This window comes from Sardina pilchardus, chromosome 5, assembly GCF_963854185.1.
Source record: "Sardina pilchardus chromosome 5, fSarPil1.1, whole genome shotgun sequence".
NCBI classification, from domain to species: Eukaryota; Metazoa; Chordata; class Actinopteri; order Clupeiformes; family Clupeidae; genus Sardina; species Sardina pilchardus.
In genome coordinates this window covers 52,902-75,334 of record NC_084998.1, presented here as the reverse complement: position 1 = coordinate 75,334, position 22,433 = coordinate 52,902, and the positions used below count along the sequence as shown (strand labels likewise).

The following is a 22,433-nucleotide window of genomic DNA, read 5'->3' as shown; positions in this document are numbered from 1 at the left end:
CCGAAATCCTTCGCTTTTCAGTAATGGCTTGAAATTCACAGGCCCACTAATTGCCTTTCAGCCAAAGTGCTGTCGCTGAGTTGGACGGTGAAAAGAGTTGAGCGGTGATTTCTATGACCCCGACGTGATTTGAACACGCAACCTTCTGATCTGGAGTCAGACGCGCTACCGTTGCGCCACGAGGTCCCACAGGTGCTGCACAGATAGACTTTCCCACTTCTCCCTGTATCTGCTATTGAAACCTCGAGCAATGCAGGCTTTCAGTGCGGGGAGAGCCATTCTCTGTTGCACCTGCAGACGTTTCGCTTGCTGTAACTTTGCCACGCCGTGCATGACTTACCAACGTACGTTAGGAAGAGCCAAGTTACAGCCACGTTCGTGCAGAGCTGGGTGCTCTCTCGAAGCCTGGATAGCTCAGTCGGTAGAGCATCAGACTTTTAATCTGAGGGTCCAGGGTTCAAGTCCCTGTTCAGGCGATTTCTTTACAGCCGGGCGACGCCATCTTTCGCCCTGGTGCGGAGGAAATGCCCGACTGCTGAACGATTTACTCTCGCCGTCAGCGCTTGCTTAGCGCACTCTTTGCTACTCTCCGCGTCAAAGCCTGTAAAAGTCACCGTGGCGGACACTGGTGTTTTTCACCGAAATCCTTCGCTTTTCAGTAATGGCTTGAAATTCACAGGCCCACTAATTGCCTTTCAGCCAAAGTGCTGTCGCTGAGTTGGACGGTGAAAAGAGTTGAGCGGTGATTTCTATGACCCCGACGTGATTTGAACACGCAACCTTCTGATCTGGAGTCAGACGCGCTACCGTTGCGCCACGAGGTCCCACAGGTGCTGCACAGATAGACTTTCCCACTTCTCCCTGTATCTGCTATTGAAACCTCGAGCAATGCAGGCTTTCAGTGCGGGGAGAGCCATTCTCTGTTGCACCTGCAGACGTTTCGCTTGCTGTAACTTTGCCACGCCGTGCATGACTTACCAACGTACGTTAGGAAGAGCCAAGTTACAGCCACGTTCGTGCAGAGCTGGGTGCTCTCTCGAAGCCTGGATAGCTCAGTCGGTAGAGCATCAGACTTTTAATCTGAGGGTCCAGGGTTCAAGTCCCTGTTCAGGCGATTTCTTTACAGCCGGGCGACGCCATCTTTCGCCCTGGTGCGGAGGAAATGCCCGACTGCTGAACGATTTACTCTCGCCGTCAGCGCTTGCTTAGCGCACTCTTTGCTACTCTCCGCGTCAAAGCCTGTAAAAGTCACCGTGGCGGACACTGGTGTTTTTCACCGAAATCCTTCGCTTTTCAGTAATGGCTTGAAATTCACAGGCCCACTAATTGCCTTTCAGCCAAAGTGCTGTCGCTGAGTTGGACGGTGAAAAGAGTTGAGCGGTGATTTCTATGACCCCGACGTGATTTGAACACGCAACCTTCTGATCTGGAGTCAGACGCGCTACCGTTGCGCCACGAGGTCCCACAGGTGCTGCACAGATAGACTTTCCCACTTCTCCCTGTATCTGCTATTGAAACCTCGAGCAATGCAGGCTTTCAGTGCAGGGAGAGCCATTCTCTGTTGCACCTGCAGACGTTTCGCTTGCTGTAACTTTGCCACGCCGTGCATGACTTACCAACGTACGTTAGGAAGAGCCAAGTTACAGCCACGTTCGTGCAGAGCTGGGTGCTCTCTCGAAGCCTGGATAGCTCAGTCGGTAGAGCATCAGACTTTTAATCTGAGGGTCCAGGGTTCAAGTCCCTGTTCAGGCGATTTCTTTACAGCCGGGCGACGCCATCTTTCGCCCTGGTGCGGAGGAAATGCCCGACTGCTGAACGATTTACTCTCGCCGTCAGCGCTTGCTTAGCGCACTCTTTGCTATTCTCCGCGTCAAAGCCTGTAAAAGTCACCGTGGCGGACACTGGTGTTTTTCACCGAAATCCTTCGCTTTTCAGTAATGGCTTGAAATTCACAGGCCCACTAATTGCCTTTCAGCCAAAGTGCTGTCGCTGAGTTGGACGGTGAAAAGAGTTGAGCGGTGATTTCTATGACCCCGACGTGATTTGAACACGCAACCTTCTCATCTGGAGTCAGACGCGCTACCGTTGCACCACGAGGTCCCACAGGTGCTGCACAGATAGACTTTCCCACTTCTCCCTGTATCTGCTATTGAAACCTCGAGCAATGCAGGCTTTCAGTGCAGGGAGAGCCATTCTCTGTTGCACCTGCAGACGTTTCGCTTGCTGTAACTTTGCCACGCCGTGCATGACTTACCAACGTACGTTAGGAAGAGCCAAGTTACAGCCACGTTCGTGCAGAGCTGGGTGCTCTCTCGAAGCCTGGATAGCTCAGTCGGTAGAGCATCAGACTTTTAATCTGAGGGTCCAGGGTTCAAGTCCCTGTTCAGGCGATTTCTTTACAGCCGGGCGACGCCATCTTTCGCCCTGGTGCGGAGGAAATGCCCGACTGCTGAACGATTTACTCTCGCCGTCAGCGCTTGCTTAGCGCACTCTTTGCTACTCTCCGCGTCAAAGCCTGTAAAAGTCACCGTGGCGGACACTGGTGTTTTTCACCGAAATCCTTCGCTTTTCAGTAATGGCTTGAAATTCACAGGCCCACTAATTGCCTTTCAGCCAAAGTGCTGTCGCTGAGTTGGACGGTGAAAAGAGTTGAGCGGTGATTTCTATGACCCCGACGTGATTTGAACACGCAACCTTCTGATCTGGAGTCAGACGTGCTACCGTTGCGCCACGAGGTCCCACAGGTGCTGCACAGATAGACTTTCCCACTTCTCCCTGTATCTGCTATTGAAACCTCGAGCAATGCAGGCTTTCAGTGCGGGGAGAGCCATTCTCTGTTGCACCTGCAGACGTTTCGCTTGCTGTAACTTTGCCACGCCGTGCATGACTTACCAACGTACGTTAGGAAGAGCCAAGTTACAGCCACGTTCGTGCAGAGCTGGGTGCTCTCTCGAAGCCTGGATAGCTCAGTCGGTAGAGCATCAGACTTTTAATCTGAGGGTCCAGGGTTCAAGTCCCTGTTCAGGCGATTTCTTTACAGCCGGGCGACGCCATCTTTCGCCCTGGTGCGGAGGAAATGCCCGACTGCTGAACGATTTACTCTCGCCGTCAGCGCTTGCTTAGCGCACTCTTTGCTACTCTCCGCGTCAAAGCCTGTAAAAGTCACCGTGGCGGACACTGGTGTTTTTCACCGAAATCCTTCGCTTTTCAGCAATGGCTTGAAATTCACAGGCCCACTAATTGCCTTTCAGCCAAAGTGCTGTCGCTGAGTTGGACGGTGAAAAGAGTTGAGCGGTGATTTCTATGACCCCGACGTGATTTGAACACGCAACCTTCTGATCTGGAGTCAGACGCGCTACCGTTGCGCCACGAGGTCCCACAGGTGTTGCACAGATAGACTTTCCCACTTCTCCCTGTATCTGCTATTGAAACCTCGAGCAATGCAGGCTTTCAGTGCAGGGAGAGCCATTCTCTGTTGCACCTGCAGACGTTTCGCTTGCTGTAACTTTGCCACGCCGTGCATGACTTACCAACGTACGTTAGGAAGAGCCAAGTTACAGCCACGTTCGTGCAGAGCTGGGTGCTCTCTCGAAGCCTGGATAGCTCACTCGGTAGAGCATCAGACTTTTAATCTGAGGGTCCAGGGTTCAAGTCCCTGTTCAGGCGATTTCTTTACAGCCGGGCGACGGCATCTTTCGCCCTGGTGCGGAGGAAATGCCCGACTGCTGAACGATTTACTCTCGCCGTCAGCGCTTGCTTAGCGCACTCTTTGCTACTCTCCGCGTCAAAGCCTGTAAAAGTCACCGTGGCGGACACTGGTGTTTTTCACCGAAATCCTTCGCTTTTCAGTAATGGCTTGAAATTCACAGGCCCACTAATTGCCTTTCAGCCAAAGTGCTGTCGCTGAGTTGGACGGTGAAAAGAGTTGAGCGGTGATTTCTATGACCCCGACGTGATTTGAACACGCAACCTTCTGATCTGGAGTCAGACGCGCTACCGTTGCGCCACGAGGTCCCACAGGTGCTGCACAGATAGACTTTCCCACTTCTCCCTGTATCTGCTATTGAAACCTCGAGCAATGCAGGCTTTCAGTGCAGGGAGAGCCATTCTCTGTTGCACCTGCAGACGTTTCGCTTGCTGTAACTTTGCCACGCCGTGCATGACTTACCAACGTACGTTAGGAAGAGCCAAGTTACAGCCACGTTCGTGCAGAGCTGGGTGCTCTCTCGAAGCCTGGATAGCTCAGTCGGTAGAGCATCAGACTTTTAATCTGAGGGTCCAGGGTTCAAGTCCCTGTTCAGGCGATTTCTTTACAGCCGGGCGACGCCATCTTTCGCCCTGGTGCGGAGGAAATGCCCGACTGCTGAACGATTTACTCTCGCCGTCAGCGCTTGCTTAGCGCACTCTTTGCTACTCTCCGCGTCAAAGCCTGTAAAAGTCACCGTGGCGGACACTGGTGTTTTTCACCGAAATCCTTCGCTTTTCAGTAATGGCTTGAAATTCACAGGCCCACTAATTGCCTTTCAGCCAAAGTGCTGTCGCTGAGTTGGACGGTGAAAAGAGTTGAGCGGTGATTTCTATGACCCCGACGTGATTTGAACACGCAACCTTCTGATCTGGAGTCAGACGCGCTACCGTTGCGCCACGAGGTCCCACAGGTGCTGCACAGATAGACTTTCCCACTTCTCCCTGTATCTGCTATTGAAACCTCGAGCAATGCAGGCTTTCAGTGCGGGGAGAGCCATTCTCTGTTGCACCTGCAGACGTTTCGCTTGCTGTAACTTTGCCACGCCGTGCATGACTTACCAACGTACGTTAGGAAGAGCCAAGTTACAGCCACGTTCGTGCAGAGCTGGGTGCTCTCTCGAAGCCTGGATAGCTCAGTCGGTAGAGCATCAGACTTTTAATCTGAGGGTCCAGGGTTCAAGTCCCTGTTCAGGCGATTTCTTTACAGCCGGGCGACGCCATCTTTCGCCCTGGTGCGGAGGAAATGCCCGACTGCTGAACGATTTACTCTCGCCGTCAGCGCTTGCTTAGCGCACTCTTTGCTACTCTCCGCGTCAAAGCCTGTAAAAGTCACCGTGGCGGACACTGGTGTTTTTCACCGAAATCCTTCGCTTTTCAGCAATGGCTTGAAATTCACAGGCCCACTAATTGCCTTTCAGCCAAAGTGCTGTCGCTGAGTTGGACGGTGAAAAGAGTTGAGCGGTGATTTCTATGACCCCGACGTGATTTGAACACGCAACCTTCTGATCTGGAGTCAGACGCGCTACCGTTGCGCCACGAGGTCCCACAGGTGTTGCACAGATAGACTTTCCCACTTCTCCCTGTATCTGCTATTGAAACCTCGAGCAATGCAGGCTTTCAGTGCAGGGAGAGCCATTCTCTGTTGCACCTGCAGACGTTTCGCTTGCTGTAACTTTGCCACGCCGTGCATGACTTACCAACGTACGTTAGGAAGAGCCAAGTTACAGCCACGTTCGTGCAGAGCTGGGTGCTCTCTCGAAGCCTGGATAGCTCAGTCGGTAGAGCATCAGACTTTTAATCTGAGGGTCCAGGGTTCAAGTCCCTGTTCAGGCGATTTCTTTACAGCCGGGCGACGCCATCTTTCGCCCTGGTGCGGAGGAAATGCCCGACTGCTGAACGATTTACTCTCGCCGTCAGCGCTTGCTTAGCGCACTCTTTGCTACTCTCCGCGTCAAAGCCTGTAAAAGTCACCGTGGCGGACACTGGTGTTTTTCACCGAAATCCTTCGCTTTTCAGTAATGGCTTGAAATTCACAGGCCCACTAATTGCCTTTCAGCCAAAGTGCTGTCGCTGAGTTGGACGGTGAAAAGAGTTGAGCGGTGATTTCTATGACCCCGACGTGATTTGAACACGCAACCTTCTGATCTGGAGTCAGACGCGCTACCGTTGCGCCACGAGGTCCCACAGGTGCTGCACAGATAGACTTTCCCACTTCTCCCTGTATCTGCTATTGAAACCTCGAGCAATGCAGGCTTTCAGTGCAGGGAGAGCCATTCTCTGTTGCACCTGCAGACGTTTCGCTTGCTGTAACTTTGCCACGCCGTGCATGACTTACCAACGTACGTTAGGAAGAGCCAAGTTACAGCCACGTTCGTGCAGAGCTGGGTGCTCTCTCGAAGCCTGGATAGCTCAGTCGGTAGAGCATCAGACTTTTAATCTGAGGGTCCAGGGTTCAAGTCCCTGTTCAGGCGATTTCTTTACAGCCGGGCGACGCCATCTTTCGCCCTGGTGCGGAGGAAATGCCCGACTGCTGAACGATTTACTCTCGCCGTCAGCGCTTGCTTAGCGCACTCTTTGCTACTCTCCGCGTCAAAGCCTGTAAAAGTCACCGTGGCGGACACTGGTGTTTTTCACCGAAATCCTTCGCTTTTCAGTAATGGCTTGAAATTCACAGGCCCACTAATTGCCTTTCAGCCAAAGTGCTGTCGCTGAGTTGGACGGTGAAAAGAGTTGAGCGGTGATTTCTATGACCCCGACGTGATTTGAACACGCAACCTTTTGATCTGGAGTCAGACGCGCTACCGTTGCGCCACGAGGTCCCACAGGTGCTGCACAGATAGACTTTCCCACTTCTCCCTGTATCTGCTATTGAAACCTCGAGCAATGCAGGCTTTCAGTGCAGGGAGAGCCATTCTCTGTTGCACCTGCAGACGTTTCGCTTGCTGTAACTTTGCCACGCCGTGCATGACTTACCAACGTACGTTAGGAAGAGCCAAGTTACAGCCACGTTCGTGCAGAGCTGGGTGCTCTCTCGAAGCCTGGATAGCTCAGTCGGTAGAGCATCAGACTTTTAATCTGAGGGTCCAGGGTTCAAGTCCCTGTTCAGGCGATTTCTTTACAGCCGGGCGACGCCATCTTTCGCCCTGGTGCGGAGGAAATGCCCGACTGCTGAACGATTTACTCTCGCCGTCAGCGCTTGCTTAGCGCACTCTTTGCTACTCTCCGCGTCAAAGCCTGTAAAAGTCACCGTGGCGGACACTGGTGTTTTTCACCGAAATCCTTCGCTTTTCAGTAATGGCTTGAAATTCACAGGCCCACTAATTGCCTTTCAGCCAAAGTGCTGTCGCTGAGTTGGACGGTGAAAAGAGTTGAGCGGTGATTTCTATGACCCCGACGTGATTTGAACACGCAACCTTCTGATCTGGAGTCAGACGCGCTACCGTTGCGCCACGAGGTCCCACAGGTGCTGCACAGATAGACTTTCCCACTTCTCCCTTTATCTGCTATTGAAACCTCGAGCAATGCAGGCTTTCAGTGCAGGGAGAGCCATTCTCTGTTGCACCTGCAGACGTTTCGCTTGCTGTAACTTTGCCACGCCGTGCATGACTTACCAACGTACGTTAGGAAGAGCCAAGTTACAGCCACGTTCGTGCAGAGCTGGGTGCTCTCTCGAAGCCTGGATAGCTCAGTCGGTAGAGCATCAGACTTTTAATCTGAGGGTCCAGGGTTCAAGTCCCTGTTCAGGCGATTTCTTTACAGCCGGGCGACGCCATCTTTCGCCCTGGTGCGGAGGAAATGCCCGACTGCTGAACGATTTACTCTCGCCGTCAGCGCTTGCTTAGCGCACTCTTTGCTACTCTCCGCGTCAAAGCCTGTAAAAGTCACCGTGGCGGACACTGGTGTTTTTCACCGAAATCCTTCGCTTTTCAGTAATGGCTTGAAATTCACAGGCCCACTAATTGCCTTTCAGCCAAAGTGCTGTCGCTGAGTTGGACGGTGAAAAGAGTTGAGCGGTGATTTCTATGACCCCGACGTGATTTGAACACGCAACCTTCTGATCTGGAGTCAGACGCGCTACCGTTGCGCCACGAGGTCCCACAGGTGCTGCACAGATAGACTTTCCCACTTCTCCCTGTATCTGCTATTGAAACCTCGAGCAATGCAGGCTTTCAGTGCGGGGAGAGCCATTCTCTGTTGCACCTGCAGACGTTTCGCTTGCTGTAACTTTGCCACGCCGTGCATGACTTACCAACGTACGTTAGGAAGAGCCAAGTTACAGCCACGTTCGTGCAGAGCTGGGTGCTCTCTCGAAGCCTGGATAGCTCAGTCGGTAGAGCATCAGACTTTTAATCTGAGGGTCCAGGGTTCAAGTCCCTGTTCAGGCGATTTCTTTACAGCCGGGCGACGCCATCTTTCGCCCTGGTGCGGAGGAAATGCCCGACTGCTGAACGATTTACTCTCGCCGTCAGCGCTTGCTTAGCGCACTCTTTGCTACTCTCCGCGTCAAAGCCTGTAAAAGTCACCGTGGCGGACACTGGTGTTTTTCACCGAAATCCTTCGCTTTTCAGCAATGGCTTGAAATTCACAGGCCCACTAATTGCCTTTCAGCCAAAGTGCTGTCGCTGAGTTGGACGGTGAAAAGAGTTGAGCGGTGATTTCTATGACCCCGACGTGATTTGAACACGCAACCTTCTGATCTGGAGTCAGACGCGCTACCGTTGCGCCACGAGGTCCCACAGGTGCTGCACAGATAGACTTTCCCACTTCTCCCTGTATCTGCTATTGAAACCTCGAGCAATGCAGGCTTTCAGTGCAGGGAGAGCCATTCTCTGTTGCACCTGCAGACGTTTCGCTTGCTGTAACTTTGCCACGCCGTGCATGACTTACCAACGTACGTTAGGAAGAGCCAAGTTACAGCCACGTTCGTGCAGAGCTGGGTGCTCTCTCGAAGCCTGGATAGCTCAGTCGGTAGAGCATCAGACTTTTAATCTGAGGGTCCAGGGTTCAAGTCCCTGTTCAGGCGATTTCTTTACAGCCGGGCGACGCCATCTTTCGCCCTGGTGCGGAGGAAATGCCCGACTGCTGAACGATTTACTCTCGCCGTCAGCGCTTGCTTAGCGCACTCTTTGCTACTCTCCGCGTCAAAGCCTGTAAAAGTCACCGTGGCGGACACTGGTGTTTTTCACCGAAATCCTTCGCTTTTCAGTAATGGCTTGAAATTCACAGGCCCACTAATTGCCTTTCAGCCAAAGTGCTGTCGCTGAGTTGGACGGTGAAAAGAGTTGAGCGGTGATTTCTATGACCCCGACGTGATTTGAACACGCAACCTTCTGATCTGGAGTCAGACGCGCTACCGTTGCGCCACGAGGTCCCACAGGTGTTGCACAGATAGACTTTCCCACTTCTCCCTGTATCTGCTATTGAAACCTCGAGCAATGCAGGCTTTCAGTGCAGGGAGAGCCATTCTCTGTTGCACCTGCAGACGTTTCGCTTGCTGTAACTTTGCCACGCCGTGCATGACTTACCAACGTACGTTAGGAAGAGCCAAGTTACAGCCACGTTCGTGCAGAGCTGGGTGCTCTCTCGAAGCCTGGATAGCTCAGTCGGTAGAGCATCAGACTTTTAATCTGAGGGTCCAGGGTTCAAGTCCCTGTTCAGGCGATTTCTTTACAGCCGGGCGACGCCATCTTTCGCCCTGGTGCGGAGGAAATGCCCGACTGCTGAACGATTTACTCTCGCCGTCAGCGCTTGCTTAGCGCACTCTTTGCTACTCTCCGCGTCAAAGCCTGTAAAAGTCACCGTGGCGGACACTGGTGTTTTTCACCGAAATCCTTCGCTTTTCAGTAATGGCTTGAAATTCACAGGCCCACTAATTGCCTTTCAGCCAAAGTGCTGTCGCTGAGTTGGACGGTGAAAAGAGTTGAGCGGTGATTTCTATGACCCCGACGTGATTTGAACACGCAACCTTCTGATCTGGAGTCAGACGCGCTACCGTTGCGCCACGAGGTCCCACAGGTGCTGCACAGATAGACTTTCCCACTTCTCCCTGTATCTGCTATTGAAACCTCGAGCAATGCAGGCTTTCAGTGCAGGGAGAGCCATTCTCTGTTGCACCTGCAGACGTTTCGCTTGCTGTAACTTTGCCACGCCGTGCATGACTTACCAACGTACGTTAGGAAGAGCCAAGTTACAGCCACGTTCGTGCAGAGCTGGGTGCTCTCTCGAAGCCTGGATAGCTCAGTCGGTAGAGCATCAGACTTTTAATCTGAGGGTCCAGGGTTCAAGTCCCTGTTCAGGCGATTTCTTTACAGCCGGGCGACGCCATCTTTCGCCCTGGTGCGGAGGAAATGCCCGACTGCTGAACGATTTACTCTCGCCGTCAGCGCTTGCTTAGCGCACTCTTTGCTACTCTCCGCGTCAAAGCCTGTAAAAGTCACCGTGGCGGACACTGGTGTTTTTCACCGAAATCCTTCGCTTTTCAGTAATGGCTTGAAATTCACAGGCCCACTAATTGCCTTTCAGCCAAAGTGCTGTCGCTGAGTTGGACGGTGAAAAGAGTTGAGCGGTGATTTCTATGACCCCGACGTGATTTGAACACGCAACCTTCTGATCTGGAGTCAGACGCGCTACCGTTGCGCCACGAGGTCCCACAGGTGCTGCACAGATAGACTTTCCCACTTCTCCCTGTATCTGCTATTGAAACCTCGAGCAATGCAGGCTTTCAGTGCAGGGAGAGCCATTCTCTGTTGCACCTGCAGACGTTTCGCTTGCTGTAACTTTGCCACGCCGTGCATGACTTACCAACGTACGTTAGGAAGAGCCAAGTTACAGCCACGTTCGTGCAGAGCTGGGTTCTCTCTCGAAGCCTGGATAGCTCAGTCGGTAGAGCATCAGACTTTTAATCTGAGGGTCCAGGGTTCAAGTCCCTGTTCAGGCGATTTCTTTACAGCCGGGCGACGCCATCTTTCGCCCTGGTGCGGAGGAAATGCCCGACTGCTGAACGATTTACTCTCGCCGTCAGCGCTTGCTTAGCGCACTCTTTGCTACTCTCCGCGTCAAAGCCTGTAAAAGTCACCGTGGCGGACACTGGTGTTTTTCACCGAAATCCTTCGCTTTTCAGTAATGGCTTGAAATTCACAGGCCCACTAATTGCCTTTCAGCCAAAGTGCTGTCGCTGAGTTGGACGGTGAAAAGAGTTGAGCGGTGATTTCTATGACCCCGACGTGATTTGAACACGCAACCTTCTGATCTGGAGTCAGACGCGCTACCGTTGCGCCACGAGGTCCCACAGGTGCTGCACAGATAGACTTTCCCACTTCTCCCTGTATCTGCTATTGAAACCTCGAGCAATGCAGGCTTTCAGTGCAGGGAGAGCCATTCTCTGTTGCACCTGCAGACGTTTCGCTTGCTGTAACTTTGCCACGCCGTGCATGACTTACCAACGTACGTTAGGAAGAGCCAAGTTACAGCCACGTTCGTGCAGAGCTGGGTGCTCTCTCGAAGCCTGGATAGCTCAGTCGGTAGAGCATCAGACTTTTAATCTGAGGGTCCAGGGTTCAAGTCCCTGTTCAGGCGATTTCTTTACAGCCGGGCGACGCCATCTTTCGCCCTGGTGCGGAGGAAATGCCCGACTGCTGAACGATTTACTCTCGCCGTCAGCGCTTGCTTAGCGCACTCTTTGCTACTCTCCGCGTCAAAGCCTGTAAAAGTCACCGTGGCGGACACTGGTGTTTTTCACCGAAATCCTTCGCTTTTCAGTAATGGCTTGAAATTCACAGGCCCACTAATTGCCTTTCAGCCAAAGTGCTGTCGCTGAGTTGGACGGTGAAAAGAGTTGAGCGGTAATTTCTATGACCCCGACGTGATTTGAACACGCAACCTTCTGATCTGGAGTCAGACGCGCTACCGTTGCGCCACGAGGTCCCACAGGTGCTGCACAGATAGACTTTCCCACTTCTCCCTGTATCTGCTATTGAAACCTCGAGCAATGCAGGCTTTCAGTGCAGGGAGAGCCATTCTCTGTTGCACCTGCAGACGTTTCGCTTGCTGTAACTTTGCCACGCCGTGCATGACTTACCAACGTACGTTAGGAAGAGCCAAGTTACAGCCACGTTCGTGCAGAGCTGGGTGCTCTCTCGAAGCCTGGATAGCTCAGTCGGTAGAGCATCAGACTTTTAATCTGAGGGTCCAGGGTTCAAGTCCCTGTTCAGGCGATTTCTTTACAGCCGGGCGACGCCATCTTTCGCCCTGGTGCGGAGGAAATGCCCGACTGCTGAACGATTTACTCTCGCCGTCAGCGCTTGCTTAGCGCACTCTTTGCTACTCTCCGCGCCAGCTGTCTGACTGCTGTGTAAGCTCTGTGTTTAATCTATTTTATGTTTTATGTCTTTTATTTTTCCTTCCCATTCTCTTATGTTGGTATGTTGCTACATCTGTCATCCTAGTCTGTTTTCTGGCTATGTCAGTATGTAGTGCTTGTATTACTTGTGATTGTATGTCTGTATACTTATTTTATGTCTTTTTTCTTCATCTGTCTTCTTTTAAACATCAACCTGCCAGGGACTGCAGATGGAAAATAGTCTTTGACTAAATCTGGTGCATTTACATGTTCCATTGGGGCATGTTGATTAATGTACATTGTCCCTCTCTTAAATAAATAAATAAAAAAAAAAAAAAAAAATAAAAATAAAAAAAAAGCCTGTAAAAGTCACCGTGGCGGACACTGGTGTTTTTCACCGAAATCCTTCGCTTTTCAGTAATGGCTTGAAATTCACAGGCCCACTAATTGCCTTTCAGCCAAAGTGCTGTCGCTGAGTTGGACGGTGAAAAGAGTTGAGCGGTGATTTCTATGACCCCGACGTGATTTGAACACGCAACCTTCTGATCTGGAGTCAGACGCGCTACCGTTGCGCCACGAGGTCCCACAGGTGCTGCACAGATAGACTTTCCCACTTCTCCCTGTATCTGCTATTGAAACCTCGAGCAATTCAGGCTTTCAGTGCAGGGAGAGCCATTCTCTGTTGCACCTGCAGACGTTTCGCTTGCTGTAACTTTGCCACGCCGTGCATGACTTACCAACGTACGTTAGGAAGAGCCAAGTTACAGCCACGTTCGTGCAGAGCTGGGTGCTCTCTCGAAGCCTGGATAGCTCAGTCGGTAGAGCATCAGACTTTTAATCTGAGGGTCCAGGGTTCAAGTCCCTGTTCAGGCGATTTCTTTACAGCCGGGCGACGCCATCTTTCGCCCTGGTGCGGAGGAAATGCCCGACTGCTGAACGATTTACTCTCGCCGTCAGCGCTTGCTTAGCGCACTCTTTGCTACTCTCCGCGTCAAAGCCTGTAAAAGTCACCGTGGCGGACACTGGTGTTTTTCACCGAAATCCTTCGCTTTTCAGTAATGGCTTGAAATTCACAGGCCCACTAATTGCCTTTCAGCCAAAGTGCTGTCGCTGAGTTGGACGGTGAAAAGAGTTGAGCGGTGATTTCTATGACCCCGACGTGATTTGAACACGCAACCTTCTGATCTGGAGTCAGACGCGCTACCGTTGCGCCACGAGGTCCCACAGGTGCTGCACAGATAGACTTTCCCACTTCTCCCTGTATCTGCTATTGAAACCTCGAGCAATGCAGGCTTTCAGTGCAGGGAGAGCCATTCTCTGTTGCACCTGCAGACGTTTCGCTTGCTGTAACTTTGCCACGCCGTGCATGACTTACCAACGTACGTTAGGAAGAGCCAAGTTACAGCCACGTTCGTGCAGAGCTGGGTGCTCTCTCGAAGCCTGGATAGCTCAGTCGGTAGAGCATCAGACTTTTAATCTGAGGGTCCAGGGTTCAAGTCCCTGTTCAGGCGATTTCTTTACAGCCGGGCGACGCCATCTTTCGCCCTGGTGCGGAGGAAATGCCCGACTGCTGAACGATTCACTCTCGCCGTCAGCGCTTGCTTAGCGCACTCTTTGCTACTCTCCGCGTCAAAGCCTGTAAAAGTCACCGTGGCGGACACTGGTGTTTTTCACCGAAATCCTTCGCTTTTCAGTAATGGCTTGAAATTCACAGGCCCACTAATTGCCTTTCAGCCAAAGTGCTGTCGCTGAGTTGGACGGTGAAAAGAGTCGAGCGGTGATTTCTATGAGCCCGACGTTATTTGAACACGCAACCTTCTGATCTGGAGTCAGACGCGCTACCGTTGCGCCACGAGGTCCCACAGGTGCTGCACAGATAAACTTTCCCACTTCTCCCTGTATCTGCCATTGAAACCTCGAGTAATGCAGGCTTTCAGTGCAGGGAGAGTCATTCTCTGTTGCACCTGCAGACATTTCGCTTGCTGTAACTTTGCCACGCCGTGCATGACTTACCAACGTACGTTAGGAAGAGCCAAGTTACAGCCACGTTCGTGCAGAGCTGGGTGCTCTCTCGAAGCCTGGATAGCTCAGTCGGTAGAGCATCAGACTTTTAATCTGAGGGTCCAGGGTTCAAGTCCCTGTTCAGGCGATTTCTTTACAGCCGGGCGACGCCATCTTTCGCCCTGGTGCGGAGGAAATGCCCGACTGCTGAACGATTCACTCTCGCCGTCAGCGCTTGCTTAGCGCACTCTTTGCTACTCTCCGCGTCAAAGCCTGTAAAAGTCACCGTGGCGGACACTGGTGTTTTTCACCGAAATCCTTCGCTTTTCAGTAATGCCTTGAAATTCACAGGCCCACTAATTGCCTTTCAGCCAAAGTGCTGTCGCTGAGTTGGACGGTGAAAAGAGTTGAGCGGTGTTTTCTATGACCCCGACGTGATTTGAACACGCAACCTTCTGATCTGGAGTCAGACGCGCTACCGTTGCGCCACGAGGTCCCACAGGTGCTGCACAGATAAACTTTCCCACTTCTCCCTGTATCTGCTATTGAAACCTCGAGCAATGCAGGCTTTCAGTGCAGGGAGAGCCATTCTCTGTTGCACCTGCAGACATTTCGCTTGCTGTAACTTTGCCACGCCGTGCATGACTTACCAACGTACGTTAGGAAGAGCCAAGTTACAGCCACGTTCGTGCAGAGCTGGGTGCTCTCTCGAAGCCTGGATAGCTCAGTCGGTAGAGCATCAGACTTTTAATCTGAGGGTCCAGGGTTCAAGTCCCTGTTCAGGCGATTTCTTTACAGCCGGGCGACGCCATCTTTCGCCCTGGTGCGGAGGAAATGCCCGACTGCTGAACGATTCACTCTCGTCGTCAGCGCTTGCTTAGCGCACTCTTTGCTACTCTCCGCGTCAAAGCCTGTAAAAGTCACCGTGGCGGACACTGGTGTTTTTCACCGAAATCCTTCGCTTTTCAGTAATGCCTTGAAATTCACAGGCCCACTAATTGCCTTTCAGCCAAAGTGCTGTCGCTGAGTTGGACGGTGAAAAGAGTTGAGCGGTGTTTTCTATGACCCCGACGTGATTTGAACACGCAACCTTCTGATCTGGAGTCAGACGCGCTACCGTTGCGCCACGAGGTCCCACAGGTGCTGCACAGATAAACTTTCCCACTTCTCCCTGTATCTGCTATTGAAACCTCGAGCAATGCAGGCTTTCAGTGCAGGGAGAGCCATTCTCTGTTGCACCTGCAGACGTTTCGCTTGCTGTAACTTTGCCACGCCGTGCATGACTTACCAACGTACGTTAGGAAGAGCCAAGTTACAGCAACGTTCGTGCAGAGCTGGGTGCTCTCTCGAAGCCTGGATAGCTCAGTCGGTAGAGCATCAGACTTTTAATCTGAGGGTCCAGGGTTCAAGTCCCTGTTCAGGCGATTTCTTTACAGCCGGGCGACGCCATCTTTCGCCCTGGTGCGGAGGAAATGCCCGACTGCTGAACGATTTACTCTCGCCGTCAGCGCTTGCTTAGCGCACTCTTTGCTACTCTCCGCGTCAAAGCCTGTAAAAGTCACCGTGGCGGACACTGGTGTTTTTCACCGAAATCCTTCGCTTTTCAGTAATGCCTTGAAATTCACAGGCCCACTAATTGCCTTTCAGCCAAAGTGCTGTCGCTGAGTTGGACGGTGAAAAGAGTTGAGCGGTGTTTTCTATGACCCCGACGTGATTTGAACACGCAACCTTCTGATCTGGAGTCAGACGCGCTACCGTTGCGCCACGAGGTCCCACAGGTGCTGCACAGATAAACTTTCCCACTTCTCCCTGTATCTGCTATTGAAACCTCGAGCAATGCAGGCTTTCAGTGCAGGGAGAGCCATTCTCTGTTGCACCTGCAGACGTTTCGCTTGCTGTAACTTTGCCACGCCGTGCATGACTTACCAACGTACGTTAGGAAGAGCCAAGTTACAGCCACGTTCGTGCAGAGCTGGGTGCTCTCTCGAAGCCTGGATAGCTCAGTCGGTAGAGCATCAGACTTTTAATCTGAGGGTCCAGGGTTCAAGTCCCTGTTCAGGCGATTTCTTTACAGCCGGGCGACGCCATCTTTCGCCCTGGTGCGGAGGAAATGCCCGACTGCTGAACGATTCACTCTCGCCGTCAGCGCTTGCTTAGCGCACTCTTTGCTACTCTCCGCGTCAAAGCCTGTAAAAGTCACCGTGGCGGACACTGGTGTTTTTCACAGAAATCCTTCGCTTTTCAGTAATGGCTTGAAATTCACAGGCCCACTAATTGCCTTTCAGCCAAAGTGCTGTCGCTGAGTTGGACGGTGAAAAGAGTTGAGCGGTGATTTCTATGACCCCGACGTGATTTGAACACGCAACCTTCTGATCTGGAGTCAGACGCGCTACCGTTGCGCCACGAGGTCCCACAGGTGCTGCACAGATAGACTTTCCCACTTCTCCCTGTATCTGCTATTGAAACCTCGAGCAATGCAGGCTTTCAGTGCAGGGAGAGCCATTCTCTGTTGCACCTGCAGACGTTTCGCTTGCTGTAACTTTGCCACGCCGTGCATGACTTACCAACGTACGTTAGGAAGAGCCAAGTTACAGCCACGTTCGTGCAGAGCTGGGTGCTCTCTCGAAGCCTGGATAGCTCAGTCGGTAGAGCATCAGACTTTTAATCTGAGGGTCCAGGGTTCAAGTCCCTGTTCAGGCGATTTCTTTACAGCCGGGCGACGCCATCTTTCGCCCTGGTGCGGAGGAAATGCCCGACTGCTGAACGATTCACTCTCGCCGTCAGCGCTTGCTTAGCGCACTCTTTGCTACTCTCCGCGTCAAAGCCTGTAAAAGTCACCGTGGCGGACACTGGTGTTTTTCACCGAAATCCTTCGCTTTTCAGTAATGGCTTGAAATTCACAGGCCCACTAATTGCCTTTCAGCCAAAGTGCTGTCGCTGAGTTGGACGGTGAAAAGAGTTGAGCGGTGATTTCTATGAGCCCGACGTTATTTGAACACGCAACCTTCTGATCTGGAGTCAGACGCGCTACCGTTGCGCCACGAGGTCCCACAGGTGCTGCACAGATAAACTTTCCCACTTCTCCCTGTATCTGCCATTGAAACCTCGAGTAATGCAGGCTTTCAGTGCAGGGAGAGTCATTCTCTGTTGCACCTGCAGACGTTTCGCTTGCTGTAACTTTGCCACGCCGTGCATGACTTACCAACGTACGTTAGGAAGAGCCAAGTTACAGCCACGTTCGTGCAGAGCTGGGTGCTCTCTCGAAGCCTGGATAGCTCAGTCGGTAGAGCATCAGACTTTTAATCTGAGGGTCCAGGGTTCAAGTCCCTGTTCAGGCGATTTCTTTACAGCCGGGCGACGCCATCTTTCGCCCTGGTGCGGAGGAAATGCCCGACTGCTGAACGATTTACTCTCGCCGTCAGCGCTTGCTTAGCGCACTCTTTGCTACTCTCCGCGTCAAAGCCTGTAAAAGTCACCGTGGCGGACACTGGTGTTTTTCACCGAAATCCTTCGCTTTTCAGTAATGCCTTGAAATTCACAGGCCCACTAATTGCCTTTCAGCCAAAGTGCTGTCGCTGAGTTGGACGGTGAAAAGAGTTGAGCGGTGTTTTCTATGACCCCGACGTGATTTGAACACGCAACCTTCTGATCTGGAGTCAGACGCGCTACCGTTGCGCCACGAGGTCCCACAGGTGCTGCACAGATAAACTTTCCCACTTCTCCCTGTATCTGCTATTGAAACCTCGAGCAATGCAGGCTTTCAGTGCAGGGAGAGCCATTCTCTGTTGCACCTGCAGACGTTTCGCTTGCTGTAACTTTGCCACGCCGTGCATGACTTACCAACGTACGTTAGGAAGAGCCAAGTTACAGCCACGTTCGTGCAGAGCTGGGTGCTCTCTCGAAGCCTGGATAGCTCAGTCGGTAGAGCATCAGACTTTTAATCTGAGGGTCCAGGGTTCAAGTCCCTGTTCAGGCGATTTCTTTACAGCTGGGCGACGCCATCTTTCGCCCTGGTGCGGAGGAAATGCCCGACTGCTGAACGATTTACTCTCGCCGTCAGCGCTTGCTTAGCGCACTCTTTGCTACTCTCCGCGTCAAAGCCTGTAAAAGTCACCGTGGCGGACACTGGTGTTTTTCACCGAAATCCTTCGCTTTTCAGTAATGGCTTGAAATTCACAGGCCCACTAATTGCCTTTCAGCCAAAGTGCTGTCGCTGAGTTGGACGGTGAAAAGAGTTGAGCGGTGATTTCTATGACCCCGACGTGATTTGCACACGCAACCTTCTGATCTGGAGTCAGACGCGCTACCGTTGCGCCACGAGGTCCCACAGGTGCTCCACAGATAAACTTTCCCACTTCTCCCTGTATCTGCTATTGAAATCTCGAGCAATGCAGGCTTTCAGTGCAGGGAGAGCCATTCTCTGTTGCACCTGCAGACGTTTCGCTTGCTGTAACTTTGCCACGCCGTGCATGACTTACCAACGTACGTTAGGAAGAGCCAAGTTACAGCCACGTTCGTGCAGAGCTGGGTGCTCTCTCGAAGCCTGGATAGCTCAGTCGGTAGAGCATCAGACTTTTAATCTGAGGGTCCAGGGTTCAAGTCCCTGTTCAGGCGATTTCTTTACAGCCGGGCGACGCCATCTTTCGCCCTGGTGCGGAGGAAATGCCCGACTGCTGAACGATTCACTCTCGCCGTCAGCGCTTGCTTAGCGCACTCTTTGCTACTCTCCGCGTCAAAGCCTGTAAAAGTCACCGTGGCGGACACTGGTGTTTTTCACCGAAATCCTTCGCTTTTCAGTAATGGCTTGAAATTCACAGGCCCACTAATTGCCTTTCAGCCAAAGTGCTGTCGCTGAGTTGGACGGTGAAAAGAGTTGAGCGGTAATTTCTATGAGCCCGACGTTATTTGAACACGCAACCTTCTGATCTGGAGTCAGACGCGCTACCGTTGCGCCACGAGGTCCCACAGGTGCTGCACAGATAAACTTTCCCACTTCTCCCTGTATCTGCTATTGAAACCTCGAGCAATGCAGGCTTTCAGTGCAGGGAGAGCCATTCTCTGTTGCACCTGCAGACGTTTCGCTTGCTGTAACTTTGCCACGCCGTGCATGACTTACCAACGTACGTTAGGAAGAGCCAAGTTACAGCCACGTTCGTGCAGAGCTGGGTGCTCTCTCGAAGCCTGGATAGCTCAGTCGGTAGAGCATCAGACTTTTAATCTGAGGGTCCAGGGTTCAAGTCCCTGTTCAGGCGATTTCTTTACAGCCGGGCGACGCCATCTTTCGCCCTGGTGCGGAGGAAATGCCCGACTGCTGAACGATTCACTCTCGCCGTCAGCGCTTGCTTAGCGCACTCTTTGCTACTCTCCGCGTCAAAGCCTGTAAAAGTCACCGTGGCGGACACTGGTGTTTTTCACCGAAATCCTTCGCTTTTCAGTAATGGCTTGAAATTCACAGGCCCACTAATTGCCTTTCAGCCAAAGTGCTGTCGCTGAGTTGGACGGTGAAAAGAGTTGAGCGGTGATTTCTATGACCCCGACGTGATTTGAACACGCAACCTTCTGATCTGGAGTCAGACGCGCTACCGTTGCGCCACGAGGTCCCACAGGTGCTGCACAGATAGACTTTCCCACTTCTCCCTGTATCTGCTATTGAAACCTCGAGCAATGCAGGCTTTCAGTGCAGGGAGAGCCATTCTCTGTTGCACCTGCAGACGTTTCGCTTGCTGTAACTTTGCCACGCCGTGCATGACTTACCAACGTACGTTAGGAAGAGCCAAGTTACAGCCACGTTCGTGCAGAGCTGGGTGCTCTCTCGAAGCCTGGATAGCTCAGTCGGTAGAGCATCAGACTTTTAATCTGAGGGTCCAGGGTTCAAGTCCCTGTTCAGGCGATTTCTTTACAGCCGGGCGACGCCATCTTTCGCCCTGGTGCGGAGGAAATGCCCGACTGCTGAACGATTCACTCTCGCCGTCAGCGCTTGCTTAGCGCACTCTTTGCTACTCTCCGCGTCAAAGCCTGTAAAAGTCACCGTGGCGGACACTGGTGTTTTTCACCGAAATCCTTCGCTTTTCAGTAATGGCTTGAAATTCACAGGCCCACTAATTGCCTTTCAGCCAAAGTGCTGTCGCTGAGTTGGACGGTGAAAAGAGTTGAGCGGTAATTTCTATGAGCCCGACGTGATTTGAACACGCAACCTTCTGATCTGGAGTCAGACGCGCTACCGTTGCGCCACGAGGTCCCACAGGTGCTGCACAGATAAACTTTCCCACTTCTCCCTGTATCTGCTATTGAAACCTCGAGCAATGCAGGCTTTCAGTGCAGGGAGAGCCATTCTCTGTTGCACCTGCAGACGTTTCGCTTGCTGTAACTTTGCCACGCCGTGCATGACTTACCAACGTACGTTAGGAAGAGCCAAGTTACAGCCACGTTCGTGCAGAGCTGGGTGCTCTCTCGAAGCCTGGATAGCTCAGTCGGTAGAGCATCAGACTTTTAATCTGAGGGTCCAGGGTTCAAGTCCCTGTTCAGGCGATTTCTTTACAGCCGGGCGACGCCATCTTTCGCCCTGGTGCGGAGGAAATGCCCGACTGCTGAACGATTTACTCTCGCCGTCAGCGCTTGCTTAGCGCACTCTTTGCTACTCTCCGCGTCAAAGCCTGTAAAAGTCACCGTGGCGGACACTGGTGTTTTTCACCGAAATCCTTCGCTTTTCAGTAATGGCTTGAAATTCACAGGCCCACTAATTGCCTTTCAGCCAAAGTGCTGTCGCTGAGTTGGACGGTGAAAAGAGTTGAGCGGTGATTTCTATGACCCCGACGTGATTTGAACACGCAACCTTCTGATCTGGAGTCAGACGCGCTACCGTTGCGCCACGAGGTCCCACAGGTGCTGCACAGATAAACTTTCCCACTTCTCCCTGTATCTGCTATTGAAACCTCGAGCAATGCAGGCTTTCAGTGCAGGGAGAGCCATTCTCTGTTGCACCTGCAGACGTTTCGCTTGCTGTAACTTTGCCACGCCGTGCATGACTTACCAACGTACGTTAGGAAGAGCCAAGTTACAGCCACGTTCGTGCAGAGCTGGGTGCTCTCTCGAAGCCTGGATAGCTCAGTCGGTAGAGCATCAGACTTTTAATCTGAGGGTCCAGGGTTCAAGTCCCTGTTCAGGCGATTTCTTTACAGCCGGGCGACGCCATCTTTCGCCCTGGTGCGGAGGAAATGCCCGACTGCTGAACGATTTACTCTCGCCGTCAGCGCTTGCTTAGCGCACTCTTTGCTACTCTCCGCGTCAAAGCCTGTAAAAGTCACCGTGGCGGACACTGGTGTTTTTCACCGAAATCCTTCGCTTTTCAGTAATGGCTTGAAATTCACAGGCCCACTAATTGCCTTTCAGCCAAAGTGCTGTCGCTGACTTGGACGGTGAAAAGAGTTAAGTGATTTCTATGACCCCGACGTGATTTGAACACGCATCCTTCTGATCTGGAGTCAGACGCGCTACCGTTGCGCCACGAGGTCCCACAGGTGCTGCACAGATAAACTTTCCCACTTCTCCCTGTATCTGCTATTGAAACCTCGAGCAATGCAGGCTTTCAGTGCAGGGAGAGCCATTCTCTGTTGCACCTGCAGACGTTTCGCTTGCTGTAACTTTGCCACGCCGTGCATGACTTACCAACGTACGTTAGGAAGAGCCAAGTTACAGCCACGTTCGTGCAGAGCTGGGTGCTCTCTCGAAGCCTGGATAGCTCAGTCGGTAGAGCATCAGACTTTTAATCTGAGGGTCCAGGGTTCAAGTCCCTGTTCAGGCGATTTCTTTACAGCCGGGCGACGCCATCTTTCGCCCTGGTGCGGAGGAAATGCCCGACTGCTGAACGATTTACTCTCGCCGTCAGCGCTTGCTTAGCGCACTCTTTGCTACTCTCCGCATCAAAGCCTGTAAAAGTCACCGTGGCGGACACTGGTGTTTTTCACCGAAATCCTTCGCTTTTCAGTAATGCCTTGAAATTCACAGGCCCACTAATTGCCTTTCAGCCAAAGTGCTGTCGCTGAGTTGGACGGTGAAAAGAGTTGAGCGGTGTTTTCTATGACCCCGACGTGATTTGAACACGCAACCTTCTGATCTGGAGTCAGACGCGCTACCGTTGCGCCACGAGGTCCCACAGGTGCTGCACAGATAAACTTTCCCACTTCTCCCTGTATCTGCTATTGAAACCTCGAGCAATGCAGGCTTTCAGTGCAGGGAGAGCCATTCTCTGTTGCACCTGCAGACGTTTCGCTTGCTGTAACTTTGCCACGCCGTGCATGACTTACCAACGTACGTTAGGAAGAGCCAAGTTACAGCCACGTTCGTGCAG

The 22,433-nt window shown here is 52.4% G+C and overlaps 33 non-coding genes across 33 annotated transcripts; all 33 read left to right on the top strand.

The window, feature by feature from the left end:
- The first annotated feature begins 403 nt into the window (after window positions 1-403).
- On the top strand, window positions 404-476 carry trnak-uuu (transfer RNA lysine (anticodon UUU)). The gene has a single exon. It is a non-coding gene; the product is annotated as a tRNA-Lys (tRNA).
- A 565-nt stretch (window positions 477-1,041) lies between these two features.
- trnak-uuu (transfer RNA lysine (anticodon UUU)) lies at window positions 1,042-1,114 on the top strand. The gene has a single exon. It is a non-coding gene; the product is annotated as a tRNA-Lys (tRNA).
- Window positions 1,115-1,679: 565 nt separating this feature from the next.
- Window positions 1,680-1,752, top strand: trnak-uuu (transfer RNA lysine (anticodon UUU)). The gene has a single exon. It is a non-coding gene; the product is annotated as a tRNA-Lys (tRNA).
- A 565-nt stretch (window positions 1,753-2,317) lies between these two features.
- trnak-uuu (transfer RNA lysine (anticodon UUU)) lies at window positions 2,318-2,390 on the top strand. Its single transcript has one exon. It is a non-coding gene; the product is annotated as a tRNA-Lys (tRNA).
- Window positions 2,391-2,955: 565 nt separating this feature from the next.
- trnak-uuu (transfer RNA lysine (anticodon UUU)) lies at window positions 2,956-3,028 on the top strand. Its single transcript has one exon. It is a non-coding gene; the product is annotated as a tRNA-Lys (tRNA).
- Window positions 3,029-4,231: 1,203 nt separating this feature from the next.
- On the top strand, window positions 4,232-4,304 carry trnak-uuu (transfer RNA lysine (anticodon UUU)). The gene has a single exon. It is a non-coding gene; the product is annotated as a tRNA-Lys (tRNA).
- A 565-nt stretch (window positions 4,305-4,869) lies between these two features.
- On the top strand, window positions 4,870-4,942 carry trnak-uuu (transfer RNA lysine (anticodon UUU)). Its single transcript has one exon. It is a non-coding gene; the product is annotated as a tRNA-Lys (tRNA).
- Window positions 4,943-5,507: 565 nt separating this feature from the next.
- On the top strand, window positions 5,508-5,580 carry trnak-uuu (transfer RNA lysine (anticodon UUU)). Its single transcript has one exon. It is a non-coding gene; the product is annotated as a tRNA-Lys (tRNA).
- A 565-nt stretch (window positions 5,581-6,145) lies between these two features.
- Window positions 6,146-6,218, top strand: trnak-uuu (transfer RNA lysine (anticodon UUU)). Its single transcript has one exon. It is a non-coding gene; the product is annotated as a tRNA-Lys (tRNA).
- Window positions 6,219-6,783: 565 nt separating this feature from the next.
- trnak-uuu (transfer RNA lysine (anticodon UUU)) lies at window positions 6,784-6,856 on the top strand. Its single transcript has one exon. It is a non-coding gene; the product is annotated as a tRNA-Lys (tRNA).
- A 565-nt stretch (window positions 6,857-7,421) lies between these two features.
- On the top strand, window positions 7,422-7,494 carry trnak-uuu (transfer RNA lysine (anticodon UUU)). Its single transcript has one exon. It is a non-coding gene; the product is annotated as a tRNA-Lys (tRNA).
- A 565-nt stretch (window positions 7,495-8,059) lies between these two features.
- Window positions 8,060-8,132, top strand: trnak-uuu (transfer RNA lysine (anticodon UUU)). The gene has a single exon. It is a non-coding gene; the product is annotated as a tRNA-Lys (tRNA).
- Window positions 8,133-8,697: 565 nt separating this feature from the next.
- trnak-uuu (transfer RNA lysine (anticodon UUU)) lies at window positions 8,698-8,770 on the top strand. Its single transcript has one exon. It is a non-coding gene; the product is annotated as a tRNA-Lys (tRNA).
- Window positions 8,771-9,335: 565 nt separating this feature from the next.
- Window positions 9,336-9,408, top strand: trnak-uuu (transfer RNA lysine (anticodon UUU)). The gene has a single exon. It is a non-coding gene; the product is annotated as a tRNA-Lys (tRNA).
- Window positions 9,409-9,973: 565 nt separating this feature from the next.
- On the top strand, window positions 9,974-10,046 carry trnak-uuu (transfer RNA lysine (anticodon UUU)). The gene has a single exon. It is a non-coding gene; the product is annotated as a tRNA-Lys (tRNA).
- Window positions 10,047-10,611: 565 nt separating this feature from the next.
- trnak-uuu (transfer RNA lysine (anticodon UUU)) lies at window positions 10,612-10,684 on the top strand. Its single transcript has one exon. It is a non-coding gene; the product is annotated as a tRNA-Lys (tRNA).
- A 565-nt stretch (window positions 10,685-11,249) lies between these two features.
- Window positions 11,250-11,322, top strand: trnak-uuu (transfer RNA lysine (anticodon UUU)). Its single transcript has one exon. It is a non-coding gene; the product is annotated as a tRNA-Lys (tRNA).
- A 565-nt stretch (window positions 11,323-11,887) lies between these two features.
- On the top strand, window positions 11,888-11,960 carry trnak-uuu (transfer RNA lysine (anticodon UUU)). The gene has a single exon. It is a non-coding gene; the product is annotated as a tRNA-Lys (tRNA).
- A 925-nt stretch (window positions 11,961-12,885) lies between these two features.
- trnak-uuu (transfer RNA lysine (anticodon UUU)) lies at window positions 12,886-12,958 on the top strand. The gene has a single exon. It is a non-coding gene; the product is annotated as a tRNA-Lys (tRNA).
- Window positions 12,959-13,523: 565 nt separating this feature from the next.
- trnak-uuu (transfer RNA lysine (anticodon UUU)) lies at window positions 13,524-13,596 on the top strand. The gene has a single exon. It is a non-coding gene; the product is annotated as a tRNA-Lys (tRNA).
- Window positions 13,597-14,161: 565 nt separating this feature from the next.
- Window positions 14,162-14,234, top strand: trnak-uuu (transfer RNA lysine (anticodon UUU)). The gene has a single exon. It is a non-coding gene; the product is annotated as a tRNA-Lys (tRNA).
- A 565-nt stretch (window positions 14,235-14,799) lies between these two features.
- Window positions 14,800-14,872, top strand: trnak-uuu (transfer RNA lysine (anticodon UUU)). Its single transcript has one exon. It is a non-coding gene; the product is annotated as a tRNA-Lys (tRNA).
- A 565-nt stretch (window positions 14,873-15,437) lies between these two features.
- Window positions 15,438-15,510, top strand: trnak-uuu (transfer RNA lysine (anticodon UUU)). Its single transcript has one exon. It is a non-coding gene; the product is annotated as a tRNA-Lys (tRNA).
- Window positions 15,511-16,075: 565 nt separating this feature from the next.
- Window positions 16,076-16,148, top strand: trnak-uuu (transfer RNA lysine (anticodon UUU)). Its single transcript has one exon. It is a non-coding gene; the product is annotated as a tRNA-Lys (tRNA).
- A 565-nt stretch (window positions 16,149-16,713) lies between these two features.
- Window positions 16,714-16,786, top strand: trnak-uuu (transfer RNA lysine (anticodon UUU)). Its single transcript has one exon. It is a non-coding gene; the product is annotated as a tRNA-Lys (tRNA).
- Window positions 16,787-17,351: 565 nt separating this feature from the next.
- On the top strand, window positions 17,352-17,424 carry trnak-uuu (transfer RNA lysine (anticodon UUU)). The gene has a single exon. It is a non-coding gene; the product is annotated as a tRNA-Lys (tRNA).
- Window positions 17,425-17,989: 565 nt separating this feature from the next.
- trnak-uuu (transfer RNA lysine (anticodon UUU)) lies at window positions 17,990-18,062 on the top strand. The gene has a single exon. It is a non-coding gene; the product is annotated as a tRNA-Lys (tRNA).
- A 565-nt stretch (window positions 18,063-18,627) lies between these two features.
- On the top strand, window positions 18,628-18,700 carry trnak-uuu (transfer RNA lysine (anticodon UUU)). The gene has a single exon. It is a non-coding gene; the product is annotated as a tRNA-Lys (tRNA).
- Window positions 18,701-19,265: 565 nt separating this feature from the next.
- trnak-uuu (transfer RNA lysine (anticodon UUU)) lies at window positions 19,266-19,338 on the top strand. Its single transcript has one exon. It is a non-coding gene; the product is annotated as a tRNA-Lys (tRNA).
- Window positions 19,339-19,903: 565 nt separating this feature from the next.
- trnak-uuu (transfer RNA lysine (anticodon UUU)) lies at window positions 19,904-19,976 on the top strand. Its single transcript has one exon. It is a non-coding gene; the product is annotated as a tRNA-Lys (tRNA).
- Window positions 19,977-20,541: 565 nt separating this feature from the next.
- trnak-uuu (transfer RNA lysine (anticodon UUU)) lies at window positions 20,542-20,614 on the top strand. The gene has a single exon. It is a non-coding gene; the product is annotated as a tRNA-Lys (tRNA).
- A 565-nt stretch (window positions 20,615-21,179) lies between these two features.
- Window positions 21,180-21,252, top strand: trnak-uuu (transfer RNA lysine (anticodon UUU)). Its single transcript has one exon. It is a non-coding gene; the product is annotated as a tRNA-Lys (tRNA).
- Window positions 21,253-21,814: 562 nt separating this feature from the next.
- trnak-uuu (transfer RNA lysine (anticodon UUU)) lies at window positions 21,815-21,887 on the top strand. Its single transcript has one exon. It is a non-coding gene; the product is annotated as a tRNA-Lys (tRNA).
- Window positions 21,888-22,433: the final 546 nt, after the last annotated feature.